General features: G+C 31.9%; 1 protein-coding gene across 1 annotated transcript in view; it reads left to right on the top strand.

Moving 5' to 3' along the window:
- Positions 1–1,424: 1,424 nt before the first annotated feature.
- Positions 1,425–18,627, top strand: part of LOC137927014 (uncharacterized) — a 28,733-nt gene continuing 11,530 nt past the window's right edge. Inside the window, exon 1 of the mRNA XM_068770781.1 lies at positions 1,425–1,604. The gene's annotated coding sequence lies outside the window, so the exon portion shown is untranslated. The remainder of the gene's footprint in view (positions 1,605–18,627) is intronic.

Genomic DNA, 18,627 nt, shown 5'->3' with positions numbered 1-18,627 from the left:
CTGCGATCAATAGTGATGTATTGTATTTGACCAGAAAAAATAAAATAAAATAATATAACTGGTATTACTGCTAATACCACTTTAGGGCTGAACTTCTTTGAAATCCGAATTTTAAAATATTATTTTGATCTCCAATTGGAGATATTATTACTAATTACTATTAATACCCGTAAAATGTTCGTAATCCGAGTTTCATATTTATTTATTTACTTTATTGGTGATAAACAGTTACAAGGCAGTAAGAAAGTACGAACTTAGAAATATACAGAATGATTAGGTGTAAAATCTTTTTAAGGGTGAATGTACAGTTCATTTGCTGTCAACTAATTTATGATACACCCTATCCAAAAATAAAAATGGTCAATAATAAATAACGTAATAATATAAGTAAGAAAAATAGTTTATAAAGTTCTTATGACTTCACATTAATATTAATTATTGTTTAATATATATTTTTGCAGACTATACTGCCAGAAGTTATATGCCTTTTTTTCTCAGCGATCGTCAAAATTTAAGCTTTTTGCTGACAAATGAGATATATAGTCACCCAATTTAATACTTACATATATTGTGGAAGTTATTAGAATATTCTAGAATATTTGTAATTTATTTTAATAATTAAAGAACATAGTTAAGTCGCGGGAAGTCGGGGCAACGCAAGACCGATCTTCGTGGCGATCATTGGGAGAGACATATATTTTGCTGTGGGCTTCATCTGTTGAAATGATGACTTAGAGAGCCACATTGCTACAAAGGCAATAAATTCAATGTATTTTAAATTATATTTAAAAGTTATTATAAACAAAATATGATCAAACCGGTGTAGACGTAAATATTTAAAATGGTAGACTATAAAAAATGGTTGATGTGTCAGAAAAAAAAGAATATAAAAAAATATTCCCAAAAAATGTTGTAACGGAAAAGTCATGTATATAATCATGAATATATCATATATGTAATATATGTATATAATCATAAATATATTAGTTTGTTTTAATGAAATAATTCGTTATATTTAATAAATGGAACTTTATAAATTTAATTAAGATATACAATATTTTTTGTTAAATTATGTTTAATAAATTAACGATAATTTTTGAAAATAGAATTTTGACTAAACGAGAATACTAAAATATGTAAGGAAATTTATAAACAACATTGATTACGAAGATAATTTGATAGAAAGCTGTAAACTAAAAGCGGATTTGACAATGAAATTACGAACGGTATTATATAAAAGTTATTAGAAATATGTTATCATAAAATCTAAAATAATCATAGCGTCAGCTAGTTCTTATTTGGAAGGAAATCAAGGCTATCGTTTGTTTTATTTTTTTTTCCATTTACGCAACCATTTTACGCGACAATGAAACTAACCTAACCTAGCATTCGTACTCCGGTCGCGCTGCTCACCGCACTAACCGCTGTGTTCGAAATTTAAATATCTGCGCCATTTTCTGTTGCGTCGTGACTTGTGATTAATTCTTAATATTTATCTGTAAATAAAAAGAGTTAAAATGACTATCTACAGTAAAATTGTACAAATAATTTTAGTTAGTTTTTAAAACTTTCTGTTATATTATTTGGAGTTAAATAGAACACAGGTAAGCTAGTTTTACCCAGTATTTTTTTATGTTTATAAACATATTTTTTACTTTATGTTTAACATTTTCTAATAACTTTAATTTTCATTTTACGTTCATTTTTAGCTGTTTAACATATAAATTGTCAACGGTTTATTTTTTATGAACATATTAATAAATAACGCGGCCTAGAAGATCGTTTTTTAGAGATTTAATATACATTATAATTGTTATATAAATTCTTAATAAGAAATTTGTAATTTTTGGTTTTGAAAGATTATCTTTAACATTTTCTTTTACGATGTAAATAAAGTGTAGTGACATTTTACGTTGTCATTTTGCCGAAATTAAAAAAAAATGCTTTGAATAACAACATTTCATTTAGTTATAGCAAAAATATATCAATAAATTATGCATTAGGTGATTAAACTGTTACCAGTGCATGTAAGGTTCACCATTTTCTAGGAATTATACAAGATTTTTCTCAGTTGCAATTTAGTTCGTTCTTATTGTAAGATTTTTACATATTACAAATCGTCAGGCAAAGGAAGCAATTTTTAGACATAATTGTATTTTGTTTTTATTTAAAAAGAGAAGTCGTTAAAGTCGTTCAGCTGATGATAAATCTTGGCCATAATTGTGCTGTGACGCGTAGTTTTATAATAAATTTAATATTCTGCGCAATATCATCTCAGCATAATCGTATTATGACATTTCAACTGAAAGCCCATTCAGAGATCCCCAACAAAGGCTCTTGCGTCCCAGGGCTTTCTTTTCATGGACACCCCGATTAAAAGCTTTGAAGGACGTCCAAGGGAAGCCCCAATTTTTTTACCTGGCTTACACTGCTGCCCTAAAGGCATTTGCAGATTCCGTGGATTAGAAGCAGTAGGGCACAAAAGGGTGATTTACCTAAAACCTCTTAGAAGGTAGCGAAGCACGAGGACTCTTCACATAGCTTCAGCTCGTGCTGCTACGTACTACAGTTTCACCGAAAAGGGTAGTCTCAAAGCTCTAATATCGCTTAGGCGGACTTTCCATGTAAAGACTCGATGCAAAGGCCCCTTTGAGAGAACCTCTGCTTGCGTTGACACTAAGTACTGGTTCGTCATTTCGACTCCATGGCGCCGCAGGAGCAAACCACGACTTAGTCGGCTACTTGACTAACATTACTACCACTCTAGCCCTTATAGAAGAATTTGCAGAAGAAATTCCAGCAACTCTTCTATCTAGCATGATTGGCGGTTGATAAGGCTTTAAATAGTAACAGGCATGCAGTATATCTTTATTCATCGATGCAAACAAAAAATTGCAAATCATGGCGGACATAGCAAAGATGTTTTTTTACATGACACATTTTGATGATTCTGAAAAAGTTTGTAATGTTGGCTTAATCTAAAATTAATAACAATCTTTTATAAGAGTACCGACAATTATATCTTATATACTCTATATATTGAAGTACAGCTTTACTTACTCTACAGCGCTAATTTTCAGTAAATAAGACTGTTTTTTTTATTTTATATGGCCGAATGTTAACGGCTTGCTTAACCTTATTAAAAGGAACGGTTTAAAATAAAATACATAAAGTAATATCATTTAATAAATGAATGAACTATTTGATAGTAAACTGTATAAACCACAAAAAATTCTTTCGACGTCTTGCGTAGTATTTTCTCCATTTTTGAAATAAAATTTTAAAATGCATCTAACATATTCATTAGATTCACTCATTTTGACAGAAAGATAAACAAACGTAAAATAGCTCTGAACAACATTTTGAACTGAATTTTTTAATGTAATTATAGCCAGCCAGTTATAAATAGTATATCTAAAGAGTTTTTATTACAACTACATACTATCTGCAAAAAGAGTTCTTCCCCGATCTTATATAAAATAAGTAATTATTTACATATAAAAAATGTACAATTTTTATTAAAAAATAATCGAACGCAAACATGTTCTGTTTTTTTTTTTAATAAATAATCACAATTTATGACAGAATAAAGTGTTTAATGTACTCTCGTAAAGGCTTTTCGACTTTCTTTTAAAATAATACTTCACGTGTTTTAATTGTAATACAACCATTTCAAATTATACTTGCAAATGAAGACCGATTCATAAACCGATATAAAAATAATATTAATAATTTCTATATATGTATGTTGTAAAATTCACGGGTACAGCTTGTGATGTACCATTATCGTCTGTTGTGATCTAGGTTTTGATCAAGTAATAAATATTATCTAAAATACAGATATCACAGCATTACCACATAGTTGTATCCAAATAGCGTATCGCACGCAGCACGCGTGACGGACTTAGTGTCTTCATGGAAATGCAAGTTAAAATTGTTGACAAACAGTGATACACACAACTTTTAATTTCTCTTTGTTTATTTTCACTCTATTTAAAAACGGTTATAGTTGTAAAAGATTTAAAGAATCAAATCTATGGCTTTTTGGTCAGCAAAAACCATATATAAAACGATCACTTTAAAATATGTCACATTGATTATTTTTTTAACATTGGATTGCGACTTGTCAATAACACCTAGCAGTTAAAATTATGCAGGGATAGATAGTGAACAATAACTAATTTTAATAGGCAATATTCATAATTTGGGAAACTTTTTGTTTATAATATTATCATTACGCTACTTATTATTTCTGAAACTATAGATTTTTGGCTAGGATGCACCATGCATTAATAGCCAGAAATTACATACATAGTCACCTCTTTTACAAATTTTACACTTTTAACCCATTATCTAGTATAAGTTATTTCTGAAACCATAGATTTTTGTCTAGGATGCACCATGCATTAATAGCCAAAAAATAATCTATTTATTCACCTCTTTTACATATTTTACACTTTTAACCCATCATTTAGTATAAGCAATACATTCATGATATAAGAAAACAATAGAAACGAATCATAGATAACATTTTTTTTGACAAAAAATTTGATTATGTTTAAAAATATTAGATTAATTCATGTTAAGTACAGTTTTAAGCTTGTTTTAACCTGACTTACGTTACTGCCCAAGTGGGATTTACAGATTTCGCGAATTTAAGGGGATAGGTTACTGGGCACAGAGAACGGTTAACCAAAAAGTATCTGTTAAGGTAGCGAAGTTACAGACTACGCTTTCACCAGATTAGGAGGCTGTAAAGCTCTTAGATCACTTAGGTTTTTTTTTATGACCCCCGCTATTGGGGGCCTCTCGTACCCCTATTTGTGGTGGGATAGGGACTTTATCAGCATTTAATTTTTTCACATTATCCTTTATTTCCTCTCTTTTCTTTCATTCTTCACATTCTCTTTCAGTCCGTTTTCTATTCTATCTTTCATGCTACATTTCTACTTTCTTACCCTTTTGCTCTGTTCGTCTATCATTCTTCCCTTTTTCTTTTTACATTTTTTGATTTTTATTTTTATTTTACATTGTTGCTTATTCTGTAATTATTTTCTATCACAGTTTTGTTTCTATTTACATTTTTAATCTTTTTATCTTTTTATACTCTGTTTGCTTTATTTCTTTCTATCGCCCTTTTGGCGATCTCTTTACAAAGGGATATAAATGCCTGTTTGTCATCTCCGCCTATCAGGGAGGCTATTGTCTCCTCCCTGATTTCAACGCCAGACCGGCACTCGAAGCCGTGCCGGAGTCTTCCGAATGCGGGACACCGGGCCACAAGGTGGATCACGGTCTGGTCCACGCCCGGTTCACAGAAGCACGGGGGTCCTCCTTGAGCTTAAAGCTGTGTAGATCACTTAGGTGGAGGCTCTATCCAAGGATTACGAAGGCTTGAAGGTCCACGGCTAGCGCTCTCAATACCCGATAAGCATTTCGAGTTAAGGGCGGACTAAACCTCGACTTGATCGAATGCTATTTCCTGGGTAACATCACAACCTACCAATTCGGAAAGTGTTAGCGCTGGGAGAAATGATAAAAGAACCTTCAGTAACGCTTCTAGAATGATCGAGGTTTGGCGACCAAGTTACACAGGTCTTCAACCTTGATAAGTATATTTTGTATAATATTTGCTCTGACAGACGTCTAGTTTTCAAAAGTCATTGATTTAATAAAAATAAATAAAATAAATAATTTATCTACGAATTCTATTCTGCATTATTCAAATTAGTTTTCAATAGAATTTTTGTTACATTAAGATTACAAATTGAATGTTAACTGTTTCGGGTGTTATATATACATTAAACAGTGCCTGTCTTCAAAGTGAAATTTTTTGTAAAACTAAAAGTCAAGGTTTGTTCAATGGTTTCTTTTTTACAACCATCGGTATCAACCAAAGAATAATTTTAGTCAAAATTTTATCATAATAGAGGCAGACTTATTTATAATTTATAAATTTCTTTTTTCTGCTTTAGATGACTTCAGACTAATTAGATTCTTGACTTTAATAAGGTCTAGCGCAGATTTTAGTCCCCCATATTTTGTAGTCCAAAGGATTAACGTCTAATCTGAAGTTCACTACATCGTAAACAATTGACAAAATAATCTATTTAAATCGCCTTAACATTAACAAAAAGTATTTAAAAATCGAATGCATGCAAAGATGCAAATTTCGAATTTATTTTTAAATTATATTTTTTTGTGCCAGTGACTATTTAAAGAACTACATATAGTGTAATAACGATTTAATTTTTTGAGACGTCCATTGTTTGAATTCATTATACTCGGATAGATGTCTCGTGTGTACAATGCGTGACAGACAAGCGTTGCCTTTATTACACTACTGACAGTTGCAGTACTTTACGTAATAAAATTATTAAAAAATTCATAACTTTTTAAGGACTTTTTTGTACTTCAGTTACCTTTAATTATTTCAATCGTAAGACGACCACTAGTAGACCTATGTCCAAACTTACTCCTCTCTTAGATATTTCATATAGGATCGGTAGGCTTGCATCAGCGTCTTTCGACGATATTAGCAAAGTCCTCTGTCCACTCCAAAAAATTAAGACCCCCGCAGCCAACTGTTCAGCGCTAGATAGAATGCTGCCATTTTAACTTGTTAATCCGTTGGGCTATTCCTGTTTCTTTCGTTCTTAACTTCAGTTCGATCAAAAGTTAAAAACTAAACACGTTTCTCGTCACTCAGGGATATGTGTTTTGCAGCATCATTTTCTGTTGATTGCGAACATAACGATCAGAAGTCATTGAACAATTTACAAAACTTGATGATGTCATGACCCAGGATGAGTTTTTTCCAAGTTAGTCATCATTAACAGACAATAAAAGAGAGAAAAAAAAGCTGCTATTCAAAATGATGACCGACGGTTTGAAAGACACGCAATGCTTTTATTACTTAATGATGGTTAAGAAAAAAAAGGTTTACGTGGTTTATGATTATTATATTTTTAATATATACTTTAAAAAGATGTTAATTAACATAAGAAGTTAATTTAAAAAGTGTAATAAAATGATATTTAATGGAATCAGGCGTTACCTTGCGGAAGTCCATCCTAAGTAAGAAAAGGACAAATATTTAGCCACTTCCGCACATGCAGTGGTAGTCGTGCAGCAAAGTGCCAAACAAAGAGATTCTGTCTAATCGGTGTAATATAACTCCTTAAGATGCCCCGTGGAGGGATGAAACACGTGTTGAGTAATTTGGCGGTGGCGGTTGTGTGATTCGCATTGTTTGCCGCATACGCATTTATCAGCGGACTGGTGGGCGGTGCACTTTGTTGCACGACTACCACTGCATGTGCGGAAGTGGCTAAATATTTGTCCTTTTCTTACTTAATTAAAATGAATACAATTCTACAAAAATATTAGCGTATGAATTGGCAGCGGGCGGGGCAAATCTCTAGTGGAATCGTTGGAGAATAATTTGGCGACCATTAGCCGGTAGACGCGGCGCGGGTAAGCTGTCCACTAGATGGACGGACAGTATATTGAGATCGCGAGAGGTCATTGGATTCGGGCAGTGCAGACCCGGTCATCTTGATGACTTGGTGGTCTATGACTTGCAGTCGACTATCAATTGAAATGTCGATTATAAGCGTTCTCAGCTTCCTAATAAAAATATGTAAATATATATGTATATATACATAATATTAAAATACATCTTTGACACTAATTAACTTTTTATATAACAACAAACAAGGAAAACTTAAACAAAAAGTTACCTGTGTTTAAAACGATAAAAACATTACAATTAAAAGGCAAGATTTTATGTTATGATGTATGCTTTTTTTATTTAAGTTGGGTAATCCTAAACGTGTTGCTATATTTAGAATTAACTATTATCAAATTGGATTTTTTTTATTACATCAATGCAAAATTAGTATAAAGCATTAATACTGATTTTATTACTATTATTTTATGTGACATTTATGGTTAACGACAAATATTATTTGCCTATTATTATGTCATATATTCGCTAAAACCGGTTTTCTGTAACTCAGCCTTAGTTCCAGTCTAAACATTTTTTATATCAAGAGATTACTAAACTGCCAAGCTCTTATAGTTCTATCGAAATTGCTGTACCGCGCCTTAGGAAAGAGAGGTGTTGTGGGGAACGTGAAAGAAAAGAGCGTGACGAATTAGCCGATACATCCCTTTCTCCTTTCTCGTCGTCTGCGTTGCTTTGCATGATAGTACAAAAGTGACAGGACGAGAGATGACCTCCGTATAAAATCACTGAGCAATCTGAGCTGAACCACGGTTCGTTTAATTGCTATTATTTGGTCATAACTTAAGGATTATCACCGTATTGAAAGAATGACTTTATCAGACTATTTACTAGTTTTGTGATGATATTTCGTATATCATAATATTTAATTATATAGGGAAGACTTGCAGCTTGCAGTTTTCCGAGTTATTACCAAGAGCCAAGACGATAAATATTGTATATACAGATAATATTACGTACAATTTTTATAATTAAATACAGAAGAAAAAATCATAAATAAACATTTAAAACATCTAAATTAACATTCGAACATCAATGAAATATATCCACTATTTTAAATAAAGAACGGACATTGCATTCATAATCTTTTTTTAAATTTCGAAACATTCGTGATTTAGGACAATTTCGGATAATTTTAGTCGTAATATCGTTGTAATGAAGGTATAAAATTTTAATTTTTAATTGAAAATAGATTGTTAGTGTCTTTTTTGATTATTTACATTTTTACCACATTTATCAATGTTTTTATTATGTTAAAATAATTATAGCGATCGCTGTGAATGTGTACAATAGAAAAACATATGCTATGTTCATCTTCAGTAAATTATCCAATAGATGTCAAAAGTATAGGCCTCTCTCAAAGATCTCCACGATGAAAGGTCTTGTCGTAACCGCAACCAGCGACTTTCTGGGACATTAATATGTCATTTGTCCACGTAGTGGGCTGCCTGCCCACGCCTCGTCTACCCGCTCATAATCGCCACTCGAAATCCTTACGGCTCCAACGACCATCAGTAGATTACTGCATTGTACTATATTATACAAAACTAATGCCTGTTTGAAATAAATAACGAAGAAAAATATTAAAACAGTTCCGTGATTTTTTTAATTAATTTCTGTATAATATATATATAATATACTTACTGTTTCTAAGTCGATATCTTTAAATATATGTGCTAAATAATATATTCAAGGTTTTTAAGTGTAAGGATGTTACATGTAAGAAGGATTTGAACTTTGTAATTATTCGTAAATCACAATTTTCATTATTACTTAAAAATAAATTCATTACTATTTCTTACTTACTTTCTGTTGAAGTACGTGTTGTTAGCCCGAAGGCTTTTAGAGTTGAGTTCACGGTGAAATTACTATTCTATGTCTTTGTTACTTAAAATAATAAACACTGGAATATAATTACCTTTTATATTTGAATTTCATTTTATTAAGTTCCATTATTGAATTTTAGCGAACGATTATTGTAAAGACATTTACGAACTCAAAACTGAACATTATCTCACTCAGTTCGTTCGACACTTCAAGGTTTTTTCTAAATAGGAAGGCGCCCAAACAGGTCTACATTCGTCCGGAAATAGCCAGTACAACTCAAGTACAGCGGACATTCTATTTCAGGGCTGTCCAAAACGCATGCAAGATTAGGAATTTTATTTTATCTCACTTACACAATAATTTAAACAAAGGCCTTTTGCATTAATTGAAATTAAATTAGTCTCAAATTAATCCAAGTGTTTTGAGGTAAATCAGTACTGCTAAAAAATAACAACGAAAATAAAGATAAGATAAGTTAGCCCAATTGAATAAAGAAATGGAAGACTACACCATGATAGTGTTATTCGAACAGTTAGAATCTTAAACTATATTCCGTTACTCGTAAACATAGTATAATAATAAATAGCTGTCTAAACTTTTAAGATGCTAAACAATTTATAAAAGTAATTGGTTAATGTGACACAAATACACTGCTACTTTTATTTTTTCGATTTAGTTCTTTAACAATTTTACTTTATTAATCGTTTTTATATTAAGGAGTCTATATAGTCGCCATTAAACTACGAAGGTGAGCGTAACTGCGTCGCAATTCTAGATTTACGCAGACGTAATTCCGTGTCATTGTATTATATTTAATATACCTATTGTATATTTACATCGACCATTGGGGACGAAAAGTTTTCAAGAGGCGACCACGACCCGGTAAAACCGTGGGCAGGCCCCCCACTACGTGGACAAACGACATATTAAAGTCGCGGGAAGCCGTTGTATGCGGGCAACGCACGGCCTGTCATCGTGGCTATCTTTGGGAGTCCCATGACTTGCAGTGGGCATATATATATATATATATATATATATATATATATATATATATATATATATATATATATATATATATATTTATATATATACTAGCTGATCCCGCAAACGTTGTTTTGCAAAAAAAATATTTTTAATTTTCAATTTAAAAATAAAGGTTGATCGTAGAGGGGTAAAAATTAGGGTTGTATGTATTTTTGTATGTTGTATCATAAAAAAATAAAAACAAAAAATTTCGTCAAAAAAATTAAAAAAAATTTTAAGGGTGAACAACCCTTATCACTTAGGGGTATGAAAAATAGATAGTAGCCGATTCTCAGACCTACTAAATACGCATATAAAATTTGGTAAAAATCGGTCAAGCCGTTTCAGAGGAGTTCAAGTTCGAACACCGTGACACGAGAATTTTATATGTTAGATATATATGTGCGTGTGTGTGTGTGTGTAAAAATCCCTCTTTAGTAGTTTAAATTAAATCACTTAATACAGCTTGTAATAAATTACTATTTATTTCAATAAATAATTAGTGAATCGAAACGTAACAATGTAATGTCGCTTATAGCTTTGTACTAAACAAATATAATCACGTTATCCTGCAAATCGTGATTTAGGTTGAGCGCCCTCAGTCATGGTTTCGAATAATGTTCATGCTTTTAGCCTAATACTTATATGGAAATGATTTTGTGAAACCGGAGCCTGCTATACTGAAGACGAGTATACAACGCTGTTGTAAAAAATTAAAGGTTAGGAATGTGAATATTTTGTAATTGTCATGTGGCAAACACGTGTCTGTAGACGCGACGGAGATAAGCCACTGGAAGTCGCTGGGTACGGGCGGAGGAAGACCAGTCATCGAGACGATTTTTGGGGGAGGTCTACTTCTTACAGTGGGCATCCATCAGCTAATATTATTTGTATGGATCCTACCCCTAAAGCACCTTTAGCGCTTCGACAATTCCTATTCGAGGAAACTGTAAATTGCATTAAAACTAGCTATCAATAAAAAGTAACCTTGTAATGCAACGGTACGTCATTCTATCTCTTACTTTGTTTTATTTTCGAAACGAATCTCGATATACATACATAGATATAGTTTCATATTCAAACTAGATCACAGTAATATTTACGTAATGTTTTTGCGACAGCTGTAAATACTGAATACATCTAAATAACATCTTGTAATAGAGACCGTTGTAATTGTTATATTACATAGATTCATTATCATCAACATAGTAATCATTATTATCATCATCATTTCGTCCCTAGGACCTTTACGGTGGACAAACGATTCACCCATAAGTAATCAATAACATCAGTTGAAAGCGACTTGCATCCAAAGATTTCCGACAACCTTAAAAATTCTTTACTAATTTTACACAGGATGATTGGTTATGCATTTGTCATCAAAAAGCTTAAGGCTTTTACAACTGTTGTTAGTCATCCTGTATAAAGTGATTATTGAAAGATATTACATCAATTTACTTCTTATATTAGAACGCGATAGAACATAATTTCTAATAGTACGAAATCTGCAAAGTAAACGGTAATTATTTTAATATGTAATATTCCGTAAATATGAAAAAGTTTATTCTTTCATTTTTGTAACCATTGAGTTTTGGCTAAGGCTAAGGTACCATAATTAATTATTTGGCACCAAACGAACTTTTATAATTATAAAACATTTACACTTATAACGAATCATCCTGTATATCAATAATAACCTTTCCTCGTCGAAGAAGTAAGAAATATGTACAATGGTTTCCAAAAAACACACTCCACTTTCAAATCACGTAAGATGTGATTTTTAATTCTTAAATACAAACAAAATCCACAACCAAGGACCGCAAAGTTAAAGTGTAACAGTTTGATTAGAGTTTGAAATATTAACGCTTTCTTTACTTTCAAATAGAAAGTAGTTTATATTTTTTTTTACCAAAACATCTACCTTTTATCACTTAAGTGGATTTCTAGTAAATCTACTTGAATATATTTATATATATTATTCATTTGTCACTAATCACTCTTTCCGTTACATGTACTCTGTTTTTTTTAAAAAAATCTTTATTTAAGCGCAAACAAGATTTAAATTTATGGTAGTTTTAAAAATCGTTATTATAACAATTCTTTAAAGGATTTTGATCGAAGCAGGAATAAAGAGATTTGTAGACGAACGAAAATAACCGACATAGCGTAGCGAAATGGCAGTGGGCAAACCACAGAGCACGCAAAACATGACATAAACCACAGACCAGTATGAGCAGCATACAACGTCCACCTACAGGAGACCTTGTTAAAGTCATCAGAAGACGTTGGATGCAAGCCGAAGCGGCTTAGAATTCTGGGGGAGACCTATGTCCAGCTGTGGATGTATTGTGGTTGAGATTATGATAAAGGAATAATGTGTCTTTTTGTGTCAAATATTTGACAGAAATGTGTTAATTTACTCTGTCTATGAAAGAAATGTTTTATTTATTATTTCCTTGTAAAAAATTAATGTAACTTTTTTTACAGTGATCAATATACAGGTTGATTCAAAATAGATTTAAACGCTTTTAAGCTTTTTGCTGACAAATCAGTTATACATTCACCCTTTTAAATCTTTTAAATCTATAACCAGTTACCCTGTGTAAAAGAACAATTTCTTATTTTTTGGATCTACATATATTTTACAATTGTTTTAGAAAGATTATTGAGAACATAGTTATATGTCAGCAGTGTGGAAACGATTCATGGCACGCCTGCCGTAGTAAACGTAGTGAAAAAGCGGTTCGGAAGTACTTCCATTAAAGTCGATAGTAGTATATACAAGTTGTACAGAAACCCGTCAGATCAAGCAATTTGGACCAAGGATTACCTGTGACCTGCCAGTCCTTGTGACACGGACTGCAAACCTCGCTAATAAACTACAGCTTAAAAATATTTTAGATACACACCCACATAGATAACGTACGACATATAAATTATTGATTAAAATATTGACCAGAAACTTTATGCACTTTTACTTTTTTATGAATAATTTTTATTAACATACTTGTTAAATTAAATTGATATAATATAGCAGATATAGCGTTTGCGCTCCGTATTGCTGGCCACTACAGCCATAAACTAAACTTTTGAATCAAATTATTAACGCGCGTTCGAATTTAAATTCGAACGCAGATTTGAATTCGGGCGCCATCAGTAACGTGGTCGCTGTCATTGCGTTCGGGTCATAAATTGTAAATAGTTATGTGTATAATTGTAAATATACGCTACCACGGTCAGCTTCCACGCTAAGAAGAAACAAATATGTTCTCTATGACCTACGACTTAAAGAAAGAACAAATACATCCTTAGGTAATAATCCACCTGATTTTAAGTTGCAGAGTGCTTATGGCGCCTAGCTTAGACCTTTGCAACAACTAGGCTCAATAACTCCTTTAAAAAACTCAGCGCGAACCTCATTTGTTTTAACAAATTGCTTCGCCGTCTAGTGCTTAAGTAACTTAGATAGATGCTTTATAAAGTAACTGAGCGTAATGCTCAAGATTTCTGCACGATATCAAGAATGAAGGGAATCAAAGACGAACGAAAACAATCGATATATTCCAGCGAATTAGCAAGTTGAAATAGTAGTGAGCGGGTCATATAATGTGCAGAACAGTTGGTCGCCGAAATCTTATGGTTCTGAATCTGGTGCAACGTATGACGTCCTCCAAAAAGTGGATGGGAGATCTTGATTAAGGTCATCGGAGGGCCATGGATGCAGACTGTGATCAACCAGCCCTATTGTAAAACTAAAAGGCCAGTGTCCAACAGTTTACATCTTACGGCTGAAATTATGAATATAATGAAAAAATATTCATCAACTGCAAAAAAGCAAAGATATAGCAAATAGTAATTTGATGGTTATTGTTTGGTATTATGGTATGTAATGGTTTAGTTTTTTTTATCCTTTATAGGCGTAACTTTTAACCTATTTCGCCTGAAATGAAGCGATGACAAGGTTTACGATGCTATGCTGGACGTACATGCTTGCCTAGAAGAAACCCATTCTTGTCTTAAAGACTCCTAAGTTATAATTGTCTGGAAACTATATATATATATGTCAAAGATTCTTATTAATGTACGGACGACTCGCATTTCATGTTTAAAATTAATGGTTTGATAAAATTCTGTCTGAGCTTTTAAATTAAAAAAAAGTAAATATTTTATAAAAAATTTAATGCATAAAGCAGTTCGTCTTCTTCAAGGATTGAGGAAACACTGGCATTGTTCTTTAGCAATTACACCTGTATTTATATCGTATCATTTTACATAATGACTCTCATTTACTGTTATTACAAAGACTTGAAATGACGATTTGATCTATTCACGCTCTACATGTATGTTTTAGCAACATATTATTACATGTAATTGCAACCTATAGGTTTGATATATCGTATTAGTATCCTTATTATGATCTTAACAGTCAAGGGTAAATCAGATGGTTTGGTGGAAAATATACTCCGCCTTGTGCCGTATTTTTCACTACTAAGATCGCAATCCTTTTTTGAAAGTTTGTAGCTGTGACGTGTATTACTCAGGTTACTCTAGTATCAAGCACTGTTCTAACCTTATGGGACCAGCATACGTAGCTCCGACCCCGTGGTCGCCGTCATATATCTTTTCAGCCATTAGAAGTTATTACCGCTTTTTATTTGACCAATAATCCGCTATATTATTATTATATTATAAATTCTAGTCATCATTCTAGAAATTCGGAATCTAGAGTAGTACAGAAATAACCAGTGGTCAAGTGTGTGTATGTCGTAATACAATACATATTACTTTATGTAGCGATGTTTTTAATAAAACTAGTTCAAGATGTTCTTCTAGCTGTTATAGCCCACATCATTCTGAATTCAAAATATTCTTTTCTTAAATTTTTATCGTAAATATTTAAATGACACTATATAGAAGAGGTTTATATTTTCTTCAAGGAGGTTGCTACCGTATCTTATTTCAATAACATGTTTGAATGTCCATATAAAAGGCCTAGATGCGGCATTATCAATACTAAATATATAATACACAACATAAACAATATCTTTTATCTAATTATTAATAAACACATAGGAATAGTAAGTTTTAACAATACGTGCTACAACTAAAATAATAAACAAGTCGAGATCGGTAGTCATATTAGGTTAAGTGCTTTTAGCATTCTGCTATCGCAAGTGATTAATTAATACTTTCTAGTTAAAAAAAAGCGTAAATGAATAAGTAATCACGTTACAGATCTTGTACACTTTCTAAACCAGTATTAACCAGTACGATCGGGAAACTATTCACTTCCTACATTAACAGAATGTGCCATTTATTTAGTTACGCCACAGTGGCCCCGTAGTGGTTTAGCGATTGTAATATTACTTATTAACCCTTATATTATTGTATTTCATTGAACACGCAATGAGTTACTGAGTATGTTGTAAAATTTACGCAAACGCACGATAAAAAATGATCATAAACTAACTTAATTTTTTTGTTTATATAAAAGAGTTTTAGTTCGTCTATAAAATACGTCATATGATGTTAAACACAAATAAGTTTTTGGTAGTTGTCTATGGTTACATATCTAGTATAATTAAGTAATATAACAACTTTTTTTACGCATTCTTGTCCGTATTTGACCACGAACTCGCCTGATGGTAAGCAATTTTGTGGTGAAGACTCATTAAGAACCTATTTACTCTGACCCTGAAAAGACCTGGGTTATATTCCTTGGGAATATGGAAGCGGTAAGATCGTTCTATAGGACTGTGCTGATCAGAAGCATGAAGTCGAAACGCTTGATACGCCTCCAAGGAAACTCTACAGCATAAGGCTGAATTCCTACTTGTATTATAGAGAAACGGGGATGGTAGGATAAAGTCGTGAAAGCCCGCAGTGCATTCTCTAAAATGAATCCTGCAAATGATACTATATACTAAAGTATATAATTTATCCTAGCGTATCTATATCCGAAAAGGTTTTAATTTATAAATGTACTCCTTATTATCCCACAAGGTGGATAGGTAACACTGGCTGGATGCAAGTCAATTTCAAATGGTTTTATTAGAAATCTAAAGGTAAAGCCTATGTTCGGCAGTAGACGTACGGCTATGGCTACGGCTGATATGATGATTATACTATATATACATACATACACATGCAAACACACACACACACACACACACACACACATATATATATATAAATATATATATTATAGATGCACTTTTATTGATAAAATAAGTCACAGGTTTTGCAATTTCTGTATGTTAATAATAATGTGTATATCACAGGGTCACTAATAAATTATTTGAATTTATTTAAATGCCCAGCGTTAGTGAAGCTAAGCCATCCATAAAATTAGCAAACTACTGTAATTTTAATATTCTTGAACACCATAGATTAAATAAATCGAAAATTATATGTAATAAATTGTGACAGATTATATAAAAAAATAACATGAAAACAGTCTTCACAGTATTATTTATATTGTTTGATATATGTAATTCTAATATTTGTTTTACTTACTTGTTTAAAAATTTCGATGTACTTTCATAGGAAGATTGGTTTATCTGCGTCCTTGTCTTTGTCATCGGTTCATCTAATAGGGGGGCCTAACCTCACCACGTCTATTGGCTTGTGATCACCAGAGATTGGTATATTAAAAGATTGCAATTACAATTTATGCATATATCATAGGTTACGAATATAGACAAAGTTCAACTGTGACAATAATTAGTTCCTATTGTTATACAATGTATCTTAAACGTTTTAATGCACCTAATGATAAAAAATTACGACGTAACTTTTTTATTGTTTTCAGCTATAAATTAAAAAAAAGAATGACAATTCTTTATTCTCATTGCTGTGAGAAATATGTATAAAGAATTTACAATAATAAACTTTGCCAGCTTTCAATGTCAATTAACGTAAATAGAATGAAATGTGTTATTTTTGGATTAGGAGTAATAGGAATTTAAGAATATATTAAAAAGCGAACATAAATTTTCGTTATTTATATTGAAGCTTTTATAAATCGTTTGTTATGAATTTTGGTACTGGCAATACGTGGTCATAGTCATATCGTGGATAAGCCTTTTTGAAGTATATCCTTTCAAATATAATCAATAATAATTTTTAAATAAATGCCATAACAAGTATAGCTGTGGACTAACCATACGGGTGCGTGGTTCATCATGTGTTTGAAGCTGGAGATCAACATGGCAGTATTATGAAAGTCTTCGTGCTATGCATTTGTGTTTACTTTCTACCACCAGACTCCTCTCCCTGCATAACCTAATTATAAATTATCGTACGTATACGCTGGTAGAAGCTATACAAAAATTAGATTACTTTCTCTCTTGACAGGTCTTAATAACTCGAGACAGCATTTTTTTTGAACAGCTGTAATTCCGTATTCATGTACATGTCAACATGTGTTCAAAGTATACTTTTCATAATGTTCTCTATAGATGCACCAACTTATAAATCATAGGAATATCGTCAATTCATCATAAATAATTGACAGCAATATCATCGGTCCGCACATGAATGTCACATTGTGTCTGTTATATTTGGAAAATTGAACATAGTTTGTTGATTGTATGTATCGAGGATGTCAAACTACGATTTGCTTGTAAAATACACCTGAATAGATAGTCTTATGATAAATAAAAATAGATAAATTTCTCCCTCTCTGACTTTAACGCAAATACAATACTTCTGCTAATATTGCAGATGGATATTGCTATATCAGACGAATAAAATACAACAAGGCTATGTAAGGGTTCGGTAGTGTATCATTCTGGTGAAATATCTATGTAACATCCGGAGCCAAGGAATTTCCAGGCAGACGAGCACTAGTCAAGACGATTAGGTTAATATGTTCAAAGTTATTATTCTTTTATATCAAACTCAATGAAGCTCTAAATGCAACTGAAGAAAATAGCTGCCTTCAGTTACAAATAAATATGAAGATGTCCACTGATAGTGTCCAACAAATACACAAACTGACTAAAAGTACTTTTGTAAAAAGAACCATTTTAAAATCAACAAATATTGAAAGCGGATACCAATTCTATATTTAAAATATGTCAATATTGCCATAACTTTTTTTCCTGTATTCGGTGTTAAGACAACAGATAAAGTCTTTGTTAGATGTAGTGTATTTCGCATATTTCGCACCAACACAGTTCTTTTTTAAATTTTTTCTGTAATAGTAAATTAATTTTAAATTTTTAAAATAATTGTAAATTACCTGT

Source organism: Battus philenor, unplaced genomic scaffold, assembly GCF_028537555.1.
Source record: "Battus philenor isolate CCGP_79_NKW_IND1 unplaced genomic scaffold, ilBatPhil1.0.hap1 SCAF_3, whole genome shotgun sequence".
In the NCBI taxonomy this organism is placed as follows: Eukaryota; Metazoa; Arthropoda; class Insecta; order Lepidoptera; family Papilionidae; genus Battus; species Battus philenor.
This window is presented reverse-complemented; position numbering and strand designations above follow the sequence as displayed.